This window comes from Labeo rohita, chromosome 15 (assembly GCF_022985175.1).
Source record: "Labeo rohita strain BAU-BD-2019 chromosome 15, IGBB_LRoh.1.0, whole genome shotgun sequence".
Classification (NCBI taxonomy): Eukaryota; Metazoa; Chordata; class Actinopteri; order Cypriniformes; family Cyprinidae; genus Labeo; species Labeo rohita.
The window spans coordinates 37,324,556-37,345,113 of NC_066883.1; the positions used below are offsets into that span (position 1 = coordinate 37,324,556).

The 20,558-nt window shown below is 34.8% G+C and overlaps 1 long non-coding RNA gene across 2 annotated transcripts in view; it reads right to left on the reverse strand.

Moving 5' to 3' along the window:
* Positions 1 to 703: 703 nt before the first annotated feature.
* The window catches only part of LOC127177118 (uncharacterized), a 59,769-nt gene continuing 39,914 nt past the window's right edge, over positions 704 to 20,558 (reverse strand). For both annotated transcript variants that reach the window (XR_007829182.1, XR_007829183.1), the window contains exons 3-4: positions 3,072 to 3,202; positions 704 to 1,245 (exon numbers count right to left, since the gene is read on the reverse strand). This is a non-coding gene — a long non-coding RNA (uncharacterized LOC127177118). The remainder of the gene's footprint in view (positions 1,246 to 3,071; positions 3,203 to 20,558) is intronic.

The window sequence follows — 20,558 nt, forward strand, 5'->3', positions numbered from 1 at the left end:
AATGCATATATGTCAATTTATTGTATTAAATTAATTAATTTATTTATGGTTATTTAGTTTAATTATTATAGTTTAATAATTGCAGTATATTTATGTATTTATTTACTATAGATTATTTAGCTTAATTATTGTAGTTTATTTATTTATTTATTTAGGGTTATTTAGTTCAATTATTGAAGTTTAATAATTGTAGTTTATTTATTTATTTAGGGTTATTTAGTTTAATTATTGTAGTTTATTTATTTATTTAGGGTTATTCAGTTTAATTATTGTAGTTTAATAATTGTAGTTTATTTATTTAGGGTTATTTAGTTCAATTATTGTAGTTTAATAACTGCAGTTTATTTACTTCTTTAGGGTTATTTTGTTCAATTTATTTATTGTAGGTTATTTAGAATAATTTGTAGTTTAATGATTGTAGTTTATTAATTAATTAATTAATGTATATTCATTCATTCATTCATTCACTTCTTATGTCTAATCTACAGCAGGACATTTGGTTTGGACCTAAACAATCAATCAAATAAATAAATAAACTACAATAATTAAACTAAATAACCTACAATCAATCAATAAATAAATAGTACTATACATACCTATTAGGTTTTATAGCCAATAACCTGAGTCAAAACAAAAACAAACAAAAAAGACTCAATAACTATCATTTTAAACGTATTTATCTAAAAAAATCTTTCTTTATTGTAGTACACTAGCGTGTTAAAGGTAGTAGGCAGTAAAGGTAGTAAGACAGTACACTAGGCAGCACTAAAAGAAGCAATTAAAACAGTGCACTAGCATATTGACAGGCTTAAATCATCGAAAGAAAATGCCAGAAAATTCCAATTTGCATATGTTACTGAGCGACGCAGTCGTTTTACAGAATGACCCTGGTTATAGTGAAGGTAAAGGCTTCCTGACTCTCATTATTGGTTTCTCCTCTGGCGTTCCATCAATCTCCATCGTCCTGCTGTAGAACTGCACTTATTTCCCACGGCGCACATCCCTCAATATTCAATAGCTGCCGCTGTGGCACTCGAGGATGAAGCCGTTCTCTTACTTTCCTCTGCCCTGCAGACAGACCTCCGCGGTAAAACAGGAAAGTGTTGAGTTTGCGGCCGTGAATGACAGCAGAGCTGCGGGGAATCTGTTCGGCCGTCGGTTCCCGTGTACTGATCTGGGATCAGTGTAGCGTATTCCTCCGCGATTAACGCCGGAGGTGCTTTTATCCGGACCGGCGGAGGACTGCTGTCAAAGGTAAAGGTCACTCTCAGTCTGAACATAAAAGCTCACCAAAAGATAGAAGAACCAGTTTATGCTATAATACGAAACATTATCCTACACTATAAAAAATGTGAAATTTACGGTAAAATACCAGCAGCTGTGCCAGAACTTTACCGTAAAAATACATTAACATTTTTGGCTTTACGGGACTGAACTTACAGTAAAAGATTGTATATTTCAACGGATATAAATGTTAAAATACAAACCTATTAAAGTAATAAAATCAGTTTTGCCTTATAATACATAGACAATCACCACAAAACACAATGGCAATGTGAAAAACTTATTTTTTTTTAGAAAATATAATTATTAATAATAATTAATTAATTATAATTAAACTAATTTAAAATTCTAACACTCTAAATTTTCCACGGTAAATTATAAGATGATTTGTTCTTTTTCATTTCCATAAACTGTAATTTTAACAGTAAAGTAACAGTAAAACTAAGTTTAACAGTCCTTTTTTTTGTTTACAGTTTTTATTACAGCAAACTTAATCAACAGGTTTTTAATACAGCATTTAGTTTTTTACTGTTAAAAGTACAACAACATAATAATTTAATACAATATAATTTATTTAATCATTTTTAACAATAATTGTTCATATATTTATTACTATATAATTAAAAAAAATTTGTGCTTTTTTTTTAAAATATAAGAAAATATAAGAATAATTTAATTAAAATTATAACACACACAGAAATTTTTTCCACTGTAAATTATAAGACAATTTGTTCTTTTTCATTTCCAAAAACTGTAATTTCAACTGACAGTTTTTATTACAAGGAACTGGTTTTTATCATAGCATTTAGTTTTTACTGTCAAAATTACAACAATAATATAATGATTAATAATACATTATAACTATTATAATATTTTTAATAATAATTGTTAATATATTTTTTAGCCTTCTTTATATATATTATATATTTTATTAATAATTGTTAATAAATGTAATATATAATTTAAAAAATGCATTTTTAGAAAATATAAGAATAATTAAATTAATTAAAAACTATAATACACACTGAAGATAATTTGCTCTTTTTAATTTCCAAAAACTGTCATTTTAACAGTAAAGTAACAGTAAAATTATAAATTTAAGAGTCCTTTACTGTAAAATTACACAAAATGTCCTGTTAAATTTATTACAGGGAACAATCAACAAGTTTTTATCATAGCATTTAGCTTTTACTGTTAAAATTACAACAGTAATATAATAATTTAATAATATAATTAATAATTTTAATAGTAATTTTTTTAATGTTTGCCTTTTTAAATATAATAATAATTAAATGAATTAAAAATGATAAAACACACACACACACACAAACCTTTTCAAAGTATTTCCGCATTTTTACACACAGAGTTGTAACTCAACCAAACCATGCAGTTCTTAGATGAATCACAAAAATACAAGATTCAAAGCTAAAAGCAGCTGAAAACAAAAGGGAAAAAAGCTAACGGCACCAGACTGTGAAGTTACGAGGACATGAATGAACTACTGATCCCATAATGTACTTTAAATCACAGCTAAATCAGTCAGATATTTTTATTTTTTACTCCCTTTCTCGCTCGGGTCGTGTAGTACTTTATCTAGCATTTGCAATTTAACAGCTGAATTGCGTTCTGAAACAGACTGTTTTCTAAAAAGCTGTGAAAAAGTAATAAAACTCAGAGAAAACTGTTTTTCCCAAGCTTGCATGCAAGTGCCTCGAACTAAACTCTAAATACCCTTCAAATATTTGACCACTGACTAGTTCTCTCGCAAAAGTGCTTCAACCTGGTACCTTGTAAACTTCATTTCCAGTTGCTCTGATGCATCCCGACTCCTAGACGTTGCATAAAGTCAGAAAATCAGAAGTGCAGATTTTCATGTGTAATATGCATCAGGCGGTCAGCGGTTTGAGACTGAGATGACCTGTAACCAAAAGCATGAGCTTTATGTATTAAACAAAAAGATTTGATGTTGATATGCATATATAATCATATATATAAAAACAACAGTTCAAAAGGTAATCAAATCGAGGCCGAGAGAGGGTCCAAGCGCGAGTGAGTCGTGTTCAAATCAATACACTTATTAAAATGTCTTTCTCATGTGAATGTGTGAGACTTTTGATACTTGAATCTCATTTCAATTCAATTTTCCATTCAAAGAGCAATTCCAGACGCGCACGGCAGGTCATCTGCGTACCGAGGCAAAGGCTTTCAGACATCTCATTTGCGTCTCATTCATATCTGAGCGCGGTATTTACTGATGTGGAAATGCACATGACCTGTCGGCAGACTTCATCAATACGACAGCCAGAGCAAAACGGCCAGAAACACTCTCATCATAACCCGCCTTTCACTCAGACTCAAATCACATTTCGGTTTATTCACAATCGATCTCATCGGCCGATGACTTCACTGAAGGCTGATTGGATCAATCGACTCTGAAGAGAAACATATCGAACGTGTCAGATTCGTTCGTGATACTAAAACACAAACAAGATTTAACCGTAAAGTCGATTCATAAAGTCAGCAGATGTTTTTTTTAATTGACATTTCATTTGCTAACTAAAACATTACGCTCGCCTTTCATTGATCGTCCACTTGAACAATACAGCTTCGGTCTATTAAAATCGTTAGCAAAGTGCTGAGGGATCAGGAACAGGAAGTCAACCATACAGTGAACCACATTATGCATAATTCAGACAAAGTGACCTTCACTGCCTTGTGGGAAAAGAGGGGTCGTTTCTAGCCCAAATTAATGTTCTTCTGTGATTATTCTTCACTACCAGTTAGAGGGCAAGAGTCACTAATGAATATAATTCAGAGCCATTTACCCTTGAACCAAATAAAGAACCAAAATCAACTAAAAGGCCCCAGATGTATTCACATTATTACATTTATACACTACTATTCAAAAGTTTCTTCATGTTTTTAAAAGAAGTACTTCATGCTAAAATTGTGAAATATTTTTACCATTTTAAAGAATTGTTTTTTATCAGAATTTATAGTAAAATGTAATTTATTTCTGTGATCAAAGCTGAATTTTCAGCATCATTACTTCAGTCTTAAGTGTCACATGATTCTTCTGAAATCATTCTAATATGCTGATTTGCTGCTCAAGAAACATTTCTGATGTGCTGTCCAGTATTTTAGTGGAAACCATGAAAAAAAAACTAATTATTCCAAACTTTTGAAAAATATGCTATTTTAAGTTATCTTGTCTTTAATAATGTTCTTAAAACATTAGCACAAAAACATTATTTATACATCCTTTATTAAAATGTTTCAGGACATTCTTTTTTTTTTTTAATGTTACAACTAGTTTTTGGAATGTTCAGAACATTCCCATAATATTTGCAGAATGATAAAATGTTCCCTTAATGTTTGTTAAAAAATTTCAGCTGGACATTAGTTTAACATTTTTTTAAATGTTACTTGTTTCAGAAAGTTCACAGAACATTCAAAAGTTACATTCCAATAATTTGCAACATTTTCTTAGCGTTCATAAAATCAACAAAGAACGTTTTTAATTTTGTTTTTTGTTTTTTCACAAACATTTAATTTTGAACATTTGAAAAGCATTCAAAAATAAAGTTTTCATAGCTTCACGGGAACATTAGCAAAGTGTTAGATGGGTGTGTGTATGTATGTATGTACAGGTGCATCTTAATACATTACAATGTTGTGGAAAAGTTCATTTATTTCAGTAATTCAACTCAAATTGTGAAACTCGTGTATTAAATAAATTCAATGCACACAGACTGAAGTCTTCTTTTAATTGTGATGATTTTGGCTCACATTTAACAAAAACCCACCAATGCATCTCAACAAATTAGAATATGGTGACATGCCAATCAGCTAATCAACTCAAAACACCTGCAAATGTTTCCTGAGCCTTCAAAATCGTCTCTCAGTTTGGTTCGCTAGGCTACACAGTCATGGGGAAGACTGCTGATCTGACAGGTGTCCAGAAGACGATCATTGACACCCTTCACAAGGAGGGTAAGACACAAACATTCATTGCCAAAGAAACTGGCTGTTCACAGAGTGCTGCATCCAAGCATGTGAACAGAAAGTTGAGTGGAAGGAAAAAGTGTGGAAGAAAAAGATGCACAACCAACCGAGAGAACCGCAGCCTTGAGAGGCTTGTCAAGCAAAATCGATTCAAGAATTGGGTGAACTTCACAAGGAATGGACTGAGGCTGGGTTCAAGGCATCAAGAGCCACCACACACAGACGTCTCAAGGAATTTGGCTACAGTTGTCGTATTCCTCTTAAGCCACTCCTGAACCACAGACAACGTCTCCTTACCTGGACTAAGGAGAAGAAGAAATGGACTGTTGCCCAGGATTTGGCACCTGCCCACACACTGCCAAAAGCACCACAAGTTGGTTAAATGACCATGGTGTTGGTGTGCTTGACTGGCCAGCAAACATAGAGAATCTATGGATTATTGTCAAGAGGAATATGAGAAACAAGAGACCAAAAAATGCAGATGAGCTGAAGGCCACTGTCAAAAAAACCTGGGCTTCCATATCACCTCACCAGTGCCACAGACTGATCACCTCCATGCCACGTCAAATTGAGGCAGTAATTAAAGCAAAAGGAGCCCCTACCAAGTATTGAGTACATATACAGTAAATGAACATACTTTCCAGAAGGCCTAACCATTCACTAAAAATGTTTTTTCATTGGTCTTATGAAGTATTCTAATTTGTTGAGTGAATTGGTGAGTTTTTGTTAAATGTGAGCCAAAATCATCACCAAAACACTTAAACTACTTCAGTCTGTGTGCACTGAATTTATTTAATACACGAGTTTACAATTTGAGTTGAATTACTGAAATAAACGAACTTTTCCACAACATTCTAATTTATTGAGATGCACCTGTACGCGTACAGCCGAACGCGCAACCTTTCAAACTATACTTACTGCACCGTTTAGGCGGTGTAACCGCAGGTATGTGATGCCACATTCTAGGGTTATGAAGAATAAAGAAGGGAAAAGATGATCTTCTGAAATGAAGCGATAATATCTTGTAGAATCATGTCTAGAGACAAGCTAGCCATCACACTGCTTATCAGCCCGTTTGTATCCTATTATTTGATTCGGTCTATTGACAGAACAGCTAATCACGATGATCTTGTCTTCGGAAAAGATTATTTTATTCTCTTTAAAAACTGGCTGTTTTCACTACATTGCATTGTTATATTTCATAAAAGTTTTACCTGCCAACTGGCGCCTGACACTGTTACATATACATATATGTGAGTTTTACTCACATTTGGTGCTTGGCGAGTGTAAATAAAACTATTTGTTGAATCAACTTAAAATAATTTGTAACCCGGCTGCCTTAAATTTTTAAGTTCAGCCAACTCGAACAAGTTTAGTCAACTTGAAATGTTAACTTGTACTATATGACAATTTAGATATTTGAGTTGATTTAACTTAAAATTTGAAAGTTTAACAAACCAAATTTTTAAGTCAACTCAAATATCTAAGTTCTAAGGGCAGCAGGGTAGCAAATAATTTTAAGTTGACTCAACAAATTGTGTTTTTTTTACAGTGTATATGTATGAGAGACTACTTTTGTCATCTTCTTCATATTCTGAGCAGTTTATAGTTTATCTGTGTATTTGTTAAGTGATTTTGAGATGACTACGTTTGAGTGGGAGTAAAAGAGGGTCACCTGCTTTTGTGTGAATATACAATTATATAAACAAGATTAATTGCCAATTATCGGCAGGTTAATATTGATTCACAGCCGTCCAAGTAATTACACCAGAGCACTGTATTTCAGATATGTGGATTCATCCTTCCACGCCCTTGTAGGACACACAGATTGAGTGTTTGTAGACGTGCTGCGTTTCTAATTGGTACATGATCTGTAAAATATAGAGAGATGTGTGCTTACCTCAATTACCTGAATAAATCTAACCCGAATGAGTCGAGAAAATGAGTTTGATCAGAGTACTGTAGTCACTCACAAAGCAAACACGGATTCCCACAAAACCTCAGCCCGTGTCGTCCCGCGGGACTGCGATGGTGATTTAACCTGTATAGAGTCCAGCAAACCGCCAGAGCTTATCCCACTAATACAGTCTGTCGGATTATGGAAATAGAAACCTTCATGTTTACACTCCAAGATGAGAAAGACACTCTAGAGAAAGAGCATGAGATGGAAAGAGACAGAGCAGCAGCCTGACAGAGAGAGAAAGAGAGAGAGAGATCTCGACTGCTAGTATTTCACACTTTCTAAAGAGACACAGGGAAAATATATGGCAGAAAACAACAGTTTGTCCAGACAGACAGTCTACCTACAGCCCAAGTCACTTTCAAGGCAAGTTTGTTCACTTTCCGGCCATCTTGGGAATGCAGTCGGACAGCTATTTGCAGTCAAGCACAGCTCCAATTTATCTGAATGGGGAGAAACTGAAATCTATAAAAAAAATGGTGTGTAAACTATTTTCACTCAAAAATTGCTAGTACATTTTACAATTAATTACAAAGAACTGGCAGGTAATACGTTGAGAAATATGTTGACTTTGGCAATTGCATTGTTCAGCTGGAAGGCTTGGTAATCTTTACTAGAGCTGCCATATTGGGCTTTCCAATTTTTCCCATTCATTGGTCTATTTCAACTACGCAGTCATTCATTGCTCGAGTGTTTCCCATGAAAATATTATTTCTGAATATTCTCAGAATGTCAAAAGCCTCCAATATTTGAAATGTTTAATTTTTTCTTGATTATGCAAACATTAAAGGACTATTCCATCATTTCACATTGATCATTTCAATGTTACTTTTGAATGTTCTCTACTAAGTAGCAACATTTAAAAATTGTTAGACGAATGTTCCATAAATGTTTTAGAGCTAATGTACTGAGAACATTATGAAAGACCAGACAGCTTTGAACAGACACTGTCTTCAGCGAGCAGTCCAGTGTCGATACCAAAATTTTGACTTTGATACGATTCCTGACTAAAATATCACTGAACTGATACTGCAAAAAAATATATAGAACAGGAAAAATTTAATAGTAGATGATCCAAATGGAGATTATGGTTATTTTATCTATTAAAACAAAGCATTTCATCCTCCCTTTAAAAAAATAAAATAATAAAATAATAATAATCACATGCCAGCGCCACTACACAGGATTATGGTGAACAACTACCAAGCCTACAGGTGTGTAGATATCTTTGCTATATTGGTACGTTAGCAGGATATAGCCAAATCTTATTCCATGATATAGTCATTTTATTTCACAACAACAATTTATATCATGACATAGTCATTTTTTGTTATTTTATCTTTGTTATTAATAATAAGAACCTAAATGCAAGTAACAAACTAAAGGACAACAATAAAACAAAGACACAAATTAAATAAACAAATGACGTTTTTTTCCCCCTAAATTCCATTTTAGACTCTATTTTAATGGTTAAATTAAAAAAGAATTTATCAAAAAGCATGTCTAATTAATTGAAATGATGAAACTTGCAGAATTTAACAGCAATTTAAATAAAGTTTAACAAAAATGACATATTTTTAAGGCCCTATGAAATGAGTTTTAATTTTTTTAATAACTTTTCCATTAATTTTCTAGATTCTATTTTAATCATTTCATTACATTTTAATAACCAAAAGCATGGTTGAATGAATTTATAAAGGATAATTAGATGTGATAAAGAGTTGATTTATTATAGGCTGTTTCTTTCTTTTTTTTTCAGAAATAATGTGTTGTGTATTTACAATTTTCTGGTAAATAAATTCTGGTAAATATTTTTCGGATAAATAATATCCTTAAACATTTTTTAATAATATTTTTATTAGTAGTAGTAGTTTACATTACGTAATATATTAATATATTTCTGACTGTCAAGTTAAACCAAACTTTTATTTTGACGGATTGCTGTGAAGACCTTTAGGGTTTTCATTATATGGCAATAGTTTTCCACTAAAGAAACAGTAAAATGCTCATGAAGTGACTCTTAGAGCAGTTCTAGAGATTATGTTCATGTGTTCATGTACTCATATATTGAGGCGGCAGAGGCTGAAAACACAGTGAGCGTCACGCGTATGTGTAGTAAATAAAACTGCGCATCTGCGCCATTCACTTACACAGACACGCAGAAATACGGCTCTTATTAAAATGCATTCCTAAAGTACCGGTACTAGTAAAATGCAAAATCGTACCGTTTTTAAACTTTTTAAGTACCGGTATATTGTGCAACACTAGTCCAGACAGACTCGAAAAGAGCAAAATGTGAAAGTAAATGCTGTCACCAGTTCTCACAGTGGTAGTAACATTGGTGAGGCAAACATACCGCGGTACAGAGCCAATAACGATGTGAAAGAGACCTGCAGGGCGAGGAGGATAGAATCAAATACGGCCTACATTTCCCTCCAGAAATCAGTTTTATTATTTTGTCCTTCAATTTACAGCTGAAACTAATGGATCAGTTAGGAACACCTGACCTACTTCCACCAGAACAATGAAAAGAGAGAGAGTGAGAGGAGAATAAAATGAGACAAAGAAAGATGACAATCAGACAGGAACTGCATTAGCTGGAGAACATGTACATGGCTAGAAATCTGCACTTTACAGCAAATTGTAATGTAATTTAGTAACAGAATGATCCTGAAAGGACATGAGCGAAAGAACAGGATAAAACACTGGCATTGTGTTTCAGACATTAGTCTGGTTTCATCTCACAGATAAAGTCTGTCTAATACTCTGTGATCACTATAGAAAGACAAAATAAGACCACTCGTTCCCACAGTACACTACTGATATAGTGAGCCACTGTCTAAGACAGCATCCTAACACATACACCTTATTGTTGAGTAACCAAAAAGTGACGCCATGATGGATTCTAACTTCCGTTTGGGTGCTTAAAAAAACGTAAAAATGTAAAAGTACTTTACATTCCAGCAAATCTGTCCGTGTCCAGAAGTGTAAGCTATGCATAAACAATGACAAAAGAAAACAGGCATGGCTTGCAGCACTTAAGTCAAAACACTGTGTGTGAAATAAAAAAGTAATGTGTTAAAATTACGTGTGCTCTCTTTATTTTGTGGATAAAATCCTGCAAACTTCACCCCAATCAGGAGCTGTATGTGAGCTCATCTGTTTTCAATGCAGCTAACCACGGGTCGCTTCAAGTCATCTACACACTTATGAAACTATGACTGGTGAGTTACTGCAAGAAGATGGTAATTGCAACACTGTAAAGTGATGAAACAATGGCACAACATGCTTTTTAAAAGCATTTTCATTTTCAAGTTTAACATTTTATTTTCAGCTTGGAAAATGTTAATTTCATTTGAAACACCAGAGACCAGAAATGTAAAGCACTTTTCCAGTCGGGCGAGACTTCCGCATTCAGAAAAAGGTGGATAGAAATTTACCAAGCACATAGAAATACCCTAAAAGCCATGCAAAACACCCTTTAGTGCAGTGCAAAATACTTAAAATATTCAGAAGAATTTAGCAAAGCCCTAGCCCTTCTGCAGTGCAACACCCAGAACAACCATCAAAAACATCCCTACTGCAGTGCTAAAAATGTTTAAAACACCTTAGAAACACCATAAAAACACCCAAAACACCATCTACTGCACCACAGAATGCCTTAGTGATGCCACTCACAAACCCTCTACTGTAGTGCAACATGCTAAAAACCTTCAGAACACATAGCAACACCCTAGAAACCACCTAAAACACCCTCTACTGCAGTGCAACGTCAAAACGCTCAGAACACCTTAACAACACCCTAGAAACCACAGAAAACATCTTCCGCTGCAGTGCAACATGCTCAGAACACCTCAGCAACACCCTAGAAACCACCTAAAAAAACCCTGCTGCAATGCAACATGACAAAATGCTCAGAACACCTTAGCAACACCCTAGAAACCACCTAAAAAAACCCTACTGCAATGCAACATGACAAAATGCTCAGAACACCTTAGCAACACCCTGGAAACCACCTAAAAAACCCCTAATGCAATGCAACATGACAAAATGCTCAGAACACCTTAGCAACACCCTAGAAACCACCATAAACACCCTTTACTGCAATGCAACATGCCAAAACACTCAGAACACCTTAGCAACACCCTAGAAACCACCATAAACACCCTCTACTGCAGCACAACATGCCAAAAACACCCAGACCACCTTAGCAACACCCTAGAAACCACCATAAACACCCTGTACTGCAGTGCAACACGCCAGATACAATAAAGAACACCTTAACAACACCCTAGAAACCACCATAAACACCCTTTACTGCAGTGCAACATGCCAGATACAATAAAGAACACCTTAGCAACACCCTAGAAACCACCTAAAACACCCTCTACTGCAGTGCTACTTCAAAACACTCAGAACACCTTAACAACACCCTAGAAACCACAGAAAACATCTTCCGCTGCAGTGCAACATGCTCAGAACACCTTAGCAACACCCTAGAAACCACCTAAAAAAACCCTGCTGCAATGCAACATGACAAAATGCTCAGAACACCTTAGCAACACCCTAGAAACCACTTAAAAAAACCCTACTGCAATGCAACATGACAAAATGCTCAGAACACCTTAGCAACACCCTAGAAACCACCTAAAAAAACCCTACTGCAATGCAACATGACAAAATGCTCAGAACACCTTAGCAACACCCTAGAAACCACCTAAAAAACCCCTAATGCAATGCAACATGACAAAATGCTCAGAACACCTTAGCAACACCCTAGAAACCACCATAAACACCCTTTACTGCAATGCAACATGCCAAAACACTCAGAACACCTTAGCAACACCCTAGAAACCACCATAAACACCCTCTACTGCAGCACAACATGCCAAAAACACCCAGACCACCTTAGCAACACCCTAGAAACCACCATAAACACCCTGTACTGCAGTGCAACACGCCAGATACAATAAAGAACACCTTAACAACACCCTAGAAACCACCATAAACACCCTTTACTGCAGTGCAACATGCCAGATACAATAAAGAACACCTTAGCAACACCCTAGAAACCACCTAAAACACCCTCTACTGCAGTGCTACTTCAAAACACTCAGAACACCTTAACAACACCCTAGAAACCACAGAAAACATCTTCCGCTGCAGTGCAACATGCTCAGAACACCTTAGCAACACCCTAGAAACCACCTAAAAAACCCTACTGCAATGCAACATGCCAAAACACTCAGAACACCTTAGCAACACCCTAGAAATCACCATAAACACCCTGTACTGCAGTGCAACATGCCAGATACAATAAAGAACACCTTAGCAACACCCTAGAAACCACCATAAACACCCTTTACTGCAGTGCAACACGCCAAAACACTCAGAACACCTTAGCAACACCCATAAGAAACCACCATAAACACCCTCTACTGCAGTGCAACATGCCAGATACAATAAGAACACCTTAACAACACCCTAGAAACCACCCAAAACCCCTCTACTGCTGTGCAACATACTAAGACACTCTTAAGAATGCTAAGAACATACTAAAGAACACCTTAGCAACACCCTAGAAACCACTCAAACACATCTACTGCAGTACAACATGTTAAAAACACTCAGATTACCTTTGGAACCAAACAGAAATCTCCATAATAATTCATAAAGTATTAAGGAGATAAATATAAGCTCTTTAAATTGTATTAAGCTGCCCCACAGTACACTACTGACACAGTCAGCTACTTACTAAGCCAGCATCTTAACAGACAGAAATCAAAAAATGATTGCATTTAAACAGTGAAGTGACTCCTGCATTCCATTCACACACACAGAATGACAATTTAGTGCATTCACTCCCATATTTAAACTTGCTTGTCATTCCTACAACCTTGTCTTATGTATGTGGACATTATACATGAACATATTACCATAACAGACAACAAAAATCACAGCAGCAGTGTCCTGCGTGTGTGTGTGCGTGGAATAATTCTTTATTTCTGATAGAGTTTGTCCGCTCGTGTCCTTCAGGATGTGAGAGATCATTCTGACAGCGAACGTGAATCTGATGTTTAATTAAAGCCGCACGGCTTCAGGAACATGCTGACTTTGAGAAAACAAAGACATATTTCACAGTCCTGCTGAGCTTCTTTCATATTTATCACATCTCTCAGAGAAAAACAAACTCTGCGCTTGTGTTTCAGAGAGGAAAATCCTGACATGTGGAGATTCATCTGTAAAACAGCTCAGAATCTATAAACAGAAATGTTCTACCTCATTAAATAAATAAAGAAACTTTCTGCTGGAGAAAGCGGGATGTAGATGAAGACATGAACTAGAATTTCAAAATGAACTAGATAAAACTGAAGCACTGCAAAATTGAAAATGTTAAAAAATGGCAGCTGAAATGAAAATTTTATTATTTACTCACTCTCATTTTATTCCATACCTGTATGACCTTCATTCTTCCATGGAACTAACGAAGTTTAGTAAATAAAACAAAGATTACTGGATTAAGTTTTTACAAGAAAATAATATATCACTCTTTCTACAAAAAAAAAAAAAAAAAAAAAATCAAGTTAAATACAATGTGTTATTTGACATTTTCTTATAATTATTATTATTATAATTATTATATGAAAATTAACGGGGACTTGTAAAGCCACATGACAGATTTGTATAAAGAACAGACAAAAAATAAAATTATTCTGCGTAACTCAAATCCCATGTATTAAATCATAAATCTAGAAAAAAATTAACTCACACTAAAAAAAATTCTAAATAAATAAATAAATTACAAGGCCCCATTTTTATTATATTATTATTAATATTATTATTATTATTATTAAATTACTAAGTTAATTAAGATTTACAAATTATTCATTTAATATACTTGCTTGATTTTTTTTATTTAATTAAACCAATAAAAATGAAATCCTGAAAAAATAAAACATTAGACCTGCAAAATAAAATGGAATTTGGAACAAATAAAATATATTTCATTGGACCCTAAAAATGCATTTTTTGTCAAACTTGATAAACTGTTGTTTCAGGATTTCAATGAATTAGATGCGCTTTTTGATTAATAAAATTAAATTTTATTATTAAAATGGAGTCCAGAAAAAAATTAATGTGAAAATTTTTTTTTAAAAAAAGTTAAATTTGGAAATAAATCAGATTTTACAGGGCTGTAATTGTGTGTTAAATGGTGCAGCATGAACATTCAGCTAAATATGTCGTTATATGTAAAAGTCATACACATTTGGAAATGGGATTTGAGATGAATTATTGTTGGAAAATTGCTTTGAATCTCAACAAAAGTCAACAGAAAATTATTTCATTATAAAATCTTGCTTAACCGGCATTCTGAGGCTATGAAGCAGAGCAGAGTCAATCTAAAAAATGACTTTACATAACTGAAATCAGTGAGCTCAGAAAAGTGATTTTCCACAGCATTACAAAACAGCGAGTATTCGCTAATTTAATCATTCAAAGCGGCATGAAGTGCAGGTGCCTGTGGGAGGAATCGTGAGGTGAAGGTTGGTCGGTGAAGAAAAGCTTATGTTCATCTACAGCCGCAGTGAGTCTGAGGTCTGAGGCACGTGCTCTTAAACGGACCTGGTTCTGTGGCCCAGTTTCTCCATATTGATCACATAAAACAGAAATGAGCGCTCAGAACAGCAGAGGAATCAGCACACACAGCTGTTTGAGACGGTTATTCTGATTAATGACCCCCTAAAATCCCACAAGCCCGTCCCATAAATCCCATGAAAGCCAATGATAATGAGGACTACGGCTCGACCGAGTGAGTCAGCGAGTGAGAGAGAGAGAGCAAGTTGTCTTTGACTCATAAAATATTCATAAAATATGCAAATGCAGATGTATGTTACTTTAAATTGGTCATACTGTATGATGAAAAACTGGTGATTCAGATTGGATTGAGATGCAGGGTTGAATGACTTTGCTCTGTCGATCTGTGAATGAACCACATTAATTGAAGAATGATTTGCCCCTAAATCAAAACCGGATCACTGTAGTTCCTGAAACAATGCATGAATCATCCTGTGAAATCACACGCCGCTTCAAGAGTCCTTTAGTCAAAACTACAATATAATTAGTAAGTGCTGGTTAAGTCAATCAACACTGGTACTAGTGCTTCTAGTGACTGGATAAAACCTCCAACTGAAAGAATTAAAAGTTCATCAGCAACTCCATAGTAATGTGTTTAAAAGCATTCAGCAACTGCTTGGAAATGCCTTAGAAATGGACCCAAACACCCTAGCAACTGTGGTGCAACATGCTAAACACGTTTAGAAAACCTTAGCAACACCCTAGAAACCACCAAAAACACCCTCTGCTGCAGAACTACTGCAGTACAACATGCTACAAACACTCAGAACATCTTAGCAACACCCTAGAAACCACCCAAAACACAACTACTGCAGTGCAACGTGCCAGAAACATTCAGAACACCTTAGTAACACCCTAGAAACCACACCAAACATTCTCCGCTGCAGCAGAACATGCCAGAAACAATCAGAACACCTTAGCAACACCCTAGAAACCACCCAAAACACAACTACTGCAGTGCAACATGCCAGAAACATTCAGAACACCTTAGTAACACCCTAGAAACCACACCAAACATTCTCTGCTGCAGCAGAACATGCCAGAAACAATCAGAACACCTTAGCAACACCCTAGAAACCACTCAAAACACAACTACTGCAGTGCAACACGCTAAACACATTTAGAAAACCTTAGCAACACTCTAGAAACCACCCAAAACATGTTCTACTGCGGTGCAACATGCTAAAAACACTCAGAACACCTTAGCAACACCCTAGAAACCACCCAAAACACAACTACTGCAGTGCAACATGCCAGGAACATTCAGAAAACCATAGCAACACCCTAGAAACCACCCAAAATATGTTTTTTACTGCAGTGCAACATGCTAAAAAACATTCAGAAAACCTTAGTAACACCCTAGAAACGAATCAAAACAACTACTGCTGTGCAACATGCTAAACGCATTTAGAAATCCTTAGCAACACCCTAGAAACCACCAAAAACACCCTCTGCTGCACAACTACTGCAGTACAACATGCTAAAAACACTCAGAACACCTTAGTAACACCCTAGAAACCATCCAAAACACCATCTACTGTAGGGCAAGATGTTTAGAACACCCTAGAAAACCTAGAAACCACCCAAAACATCCTCTACTGCAGTGCAACATGCTAAAAACATTTAGAACACCTTAGTAACACCCTAGAAACCATCCAAAACACCATCTACTGTAGGGCAAGATGTTTAGAACACCTTAGAAACACCCTAGAAACCACCCAAAACATCCTCTACTGCAGTGCAACATGCTAAAAACATTTAGAACACCTTAGTAACACCCTAGAAACCACCCAAAACACAACTACTACAGTGCAACATGCCAGAAACATTCAGAACACCTTAGCAACACCCTAGAAATTACCCAAAACACAACTACTGCAGTGAAACACACTAAACACATTTAGAAATCCTTAGCAACACCCTAGAAATCACCCAAAAACACCCTCTGCTGCACAACTACTACAGTACAACATGCAGTGCAAAATGTTTAGAAAAACATTTAGAACACCTTAGAAACGCCCTAGAAACCACCCAAAACATCCTCTACTGTAGTGCAACATGCCAGAAACATTCAGATCACCTTAGCAACACCTTAGAAACCACCCAAAACACCCACTACTGCACTACAATATATTAAAACAGTCAGAAAACTTTAGCAACACCCTAGAAACCACAGAAAACACCCTTTACTGCAGTGCAATGTTACAAACATTCAGAACACCTTAGTAACACCCTAGAAACCACCCAAAACACCCACTACTGCACTGCAGTATGCTAAAAACAATATTAAAACCTTAGTAACGCCCTAGAAACCACAGAAAATATCCTTTACTGCAGTGCAATATGTTACAAACATTCAGAACACCTCAGCAACAACATAGCAATGCCCCAGAAACCACCCAAACACCCTCTACTTCAGTACAACATGCTAAAAACATTCAAAACACTTTAGCAAAGACATAGCACGCTTGTGCACATGCTGCGTATTATTTTAAATTTTTTCCATGAACAAACACTAATCATATGTTGTTGATGAAACGAGCAGTTAAACGTAAATGCTTTGTTTGACACACATTAAAGAGTTACTCAGAGTTCAGGTTGGTGTCGTGACCTTTCTATCTCCAGACCGGCAGTAAATGTCAAGCCTCATTATGTTCTGCCTACAAAGAACCTGAGCACAATTCAGAGATTTTAAAGCCCAAGAGGACATTATTGCTAAACTAAATATCACAGCCTCAGCCTGACGGAGCAGAAGAGTCCAGAAAGAAACATCTTCAGCTCAAAAGCTGCTGTGTCATGTTCTGGATAGTAAAACACCATCTCGTGACCCAGTTTAATGCTGCGTCACTATGAACTTCCAGATCTTAATTGTAGTGACAGCATCAAAACTCAACATAGTATAAAACTAATAAAAATGCATGCAAAATAAATAAATAAATAAATGCTTTTCATATTACATCACACTGCTACTTGCTAAAAATATTTTAATTTTATAAACACTGTTTTGATGAGTCTGTCATGCTATTGAAAAATACAGTTTAGTTAGCATCGCGGGTATTAATTCAGCACTGATATGCCTTGACATACATAAAATACAACTAAATAACTAAATAGATATAAATAACAATATAAAAAAAAAACTAGATATGTACATTTTCTGAAGAAAATGTAAGTGGCATTCAGTTGCTAGGGTGTTGCTGTGGGGTCGCTAGGGTACTCTGGGTGGTTGCTAGGGTACCCAAGATGGTTGCTAGGGCCGTTGCTCGGGTAACCGGGGTGGTTGCTAGGGTGTTGCTATGCGGTTGCTAGGGTAACTGGGGTGGTTGCTAGGGTACTCTGGGTGGTTGCTAGGGCATTTGCTAGGGTAACCGGGGTGGTTGCTAGGGTGTTGCTATTTGGTTGCTAGGGTATCTGGGGTGGTTGCTAGGGTACTCTTGGTGGTTGCTAGGGTAGTCAAGATGGTTGCTAGGGCCATTGCTAGGGTAACCGGGGTGGTTGCTAGAGTATTGCTATGCAGTTGCTAGGGTAACATGGGTGGTTTCTAGGGTACTCGGGGTGGTTGCTAGGGTGTTGCTATGCGGTTGCTAGGATAACCATGGTGGTTGCTAGGGTACCCAGTGTGGTTGCTAGGGTGTTGCTATGCGGTTGCTAGGGTAACCTGGGCGGTTGCTAGGGTACTCACAGTGGTTGCTAGATAAATAACAATATAAAAATTTATTTAAAAAAACTATTCAGTGTTTGCCCCATTTTTCAGTAACAACAAAACAATAAAAAAAATAATAATAATTAAATATTATTTAAACATTCACCCTTAAAGCAAAATGTTTTACATATTCAGAAAAAATGTGCATAAATATTAGGATTATTAGGGTTAATCTACTTATATAATATTTAAGTAGATAAAAACAAACAAATAAAGAAATAATGTTTAAATTAATTTAATATAGATAATATATGATACTGTATATATTCAGAAAAAAATACAAAACGCCAGAACTATAGGGTTTGTTTTACATTTATGCATTTAGCAGACACTTTCATCAAAAGTGACTCACAAAACAAAAAAGCAATTTTCTGAGCAATGACTAATTAGCTCTTTATTACCTTTAAATGAGTAGATTAGCTCTAATTTTATTGTTCATTAGTTAGTTGCATCATTAGTGTTGTTAGTTATTTTTCCTCATTGACACACACACACACACACACAGAGAGAGTTGTCCTGTGGTAGGTATTAGGCCAGGGTGAGCTGATCAATGCAGGTCTGTGCTCAATGCAATAAAGCTCTTTTGGTGTCTGCAGCTCTTAAATAACAGAGGCCTCAAATCAGCAGAGATTTGCTTTAGAGAAATGAGAAGTCCCTCTCTGCTCTTTCTGTGGGCTTTTTCATCACATTCATCAAAATACAGCCAATGGCAGCACAGATCCAAAGATATTTGGTTGCGCATGAGGAAGCAGATCCATCTGAATGCAAAGTAAGCTGAACTCAAACTGACTGTAATTTCACATTCCTGGTGTCAAATCTCAGCGCTGCCCCATTTCTCTCTTCTCCAGAAAGATTCCATGGCGTATCGTGACCGACACAGAGATATTACCGCAATGACGGCACGTTTCCCCGGCATCAGAGCTTGTTTTCAAAAGGGTTTTGTGTCGCGTGTCATTTCTGTGAACTCATTGAATAAATCGCATCCGGCGAGGCGTCCTGGAGTCTCTCACAAGCTCACAGATGACAATGGGTTTCTAAAGCAGCATAGCCGTGGAAATGGGATTTTAACACCTCAAAGAAAAAAATAAAATAAAATAAAATAAAAGGTAATAAATAAATAAAATCAATACATAAAATGTAGTAAAATAAATAGATAAATAAATAAATAAAAATTACATAAATTAACAAAGTGGAATACATAAAATGTAACAAAAAAATATATATATATTTTAAGATTTTTTATTTTATTTCTTTTCTATTTATTTTTTCACCCAAAATTGTTTAATATTCATCCTTTAATTTAAAAAAGCATAAAATATTAGACCTTTTAGGGTTTGTAATGTATTTATTTATTTAATTTATAATAGATAGATAGATATCTATAATAAATAAATAACTCATTATAAAAGACATTTAATAAATAAATAAACAAAAATGAAATTATATTTAAACACCCTAAATGTTTAAATATTTATCCTTAAAACAAGATATTTTAGACTAAAATGAAATATTAAAGACTTTTAGGGTTTGTTATCAAATAAAATAAATAAATAAATAAACATTTATTTAAAAAAAAAAAAATCAAAATTTGAACAACAAATACTAAATACTAAAGTTTTTTCAATACTAAAAAAAAACAACCATTTTTATTTTATAGGTAATAAATTATCTATAATAAATAAATAATAAATAATTTATTATTTAAGACATTTAATAAATAAATAAACAAAAATGAAATCATATTTAAACACTCTAAATGTTTAAATATTCATCCTTAAAACAGGATACTTTAGGATACTTCAGACTAAAATAAAATATTAAGACTATTAGAGTTTATCATCAAATAAAATAAAATTAAATAAATAAATAAACATTAAAAGAAGCAATATTTGAACAACATAAATGTTGCAATACTCAAAAAAAACAACCTTTTTATTTTATAGTTAATAAATTATATATAATAAATAAATA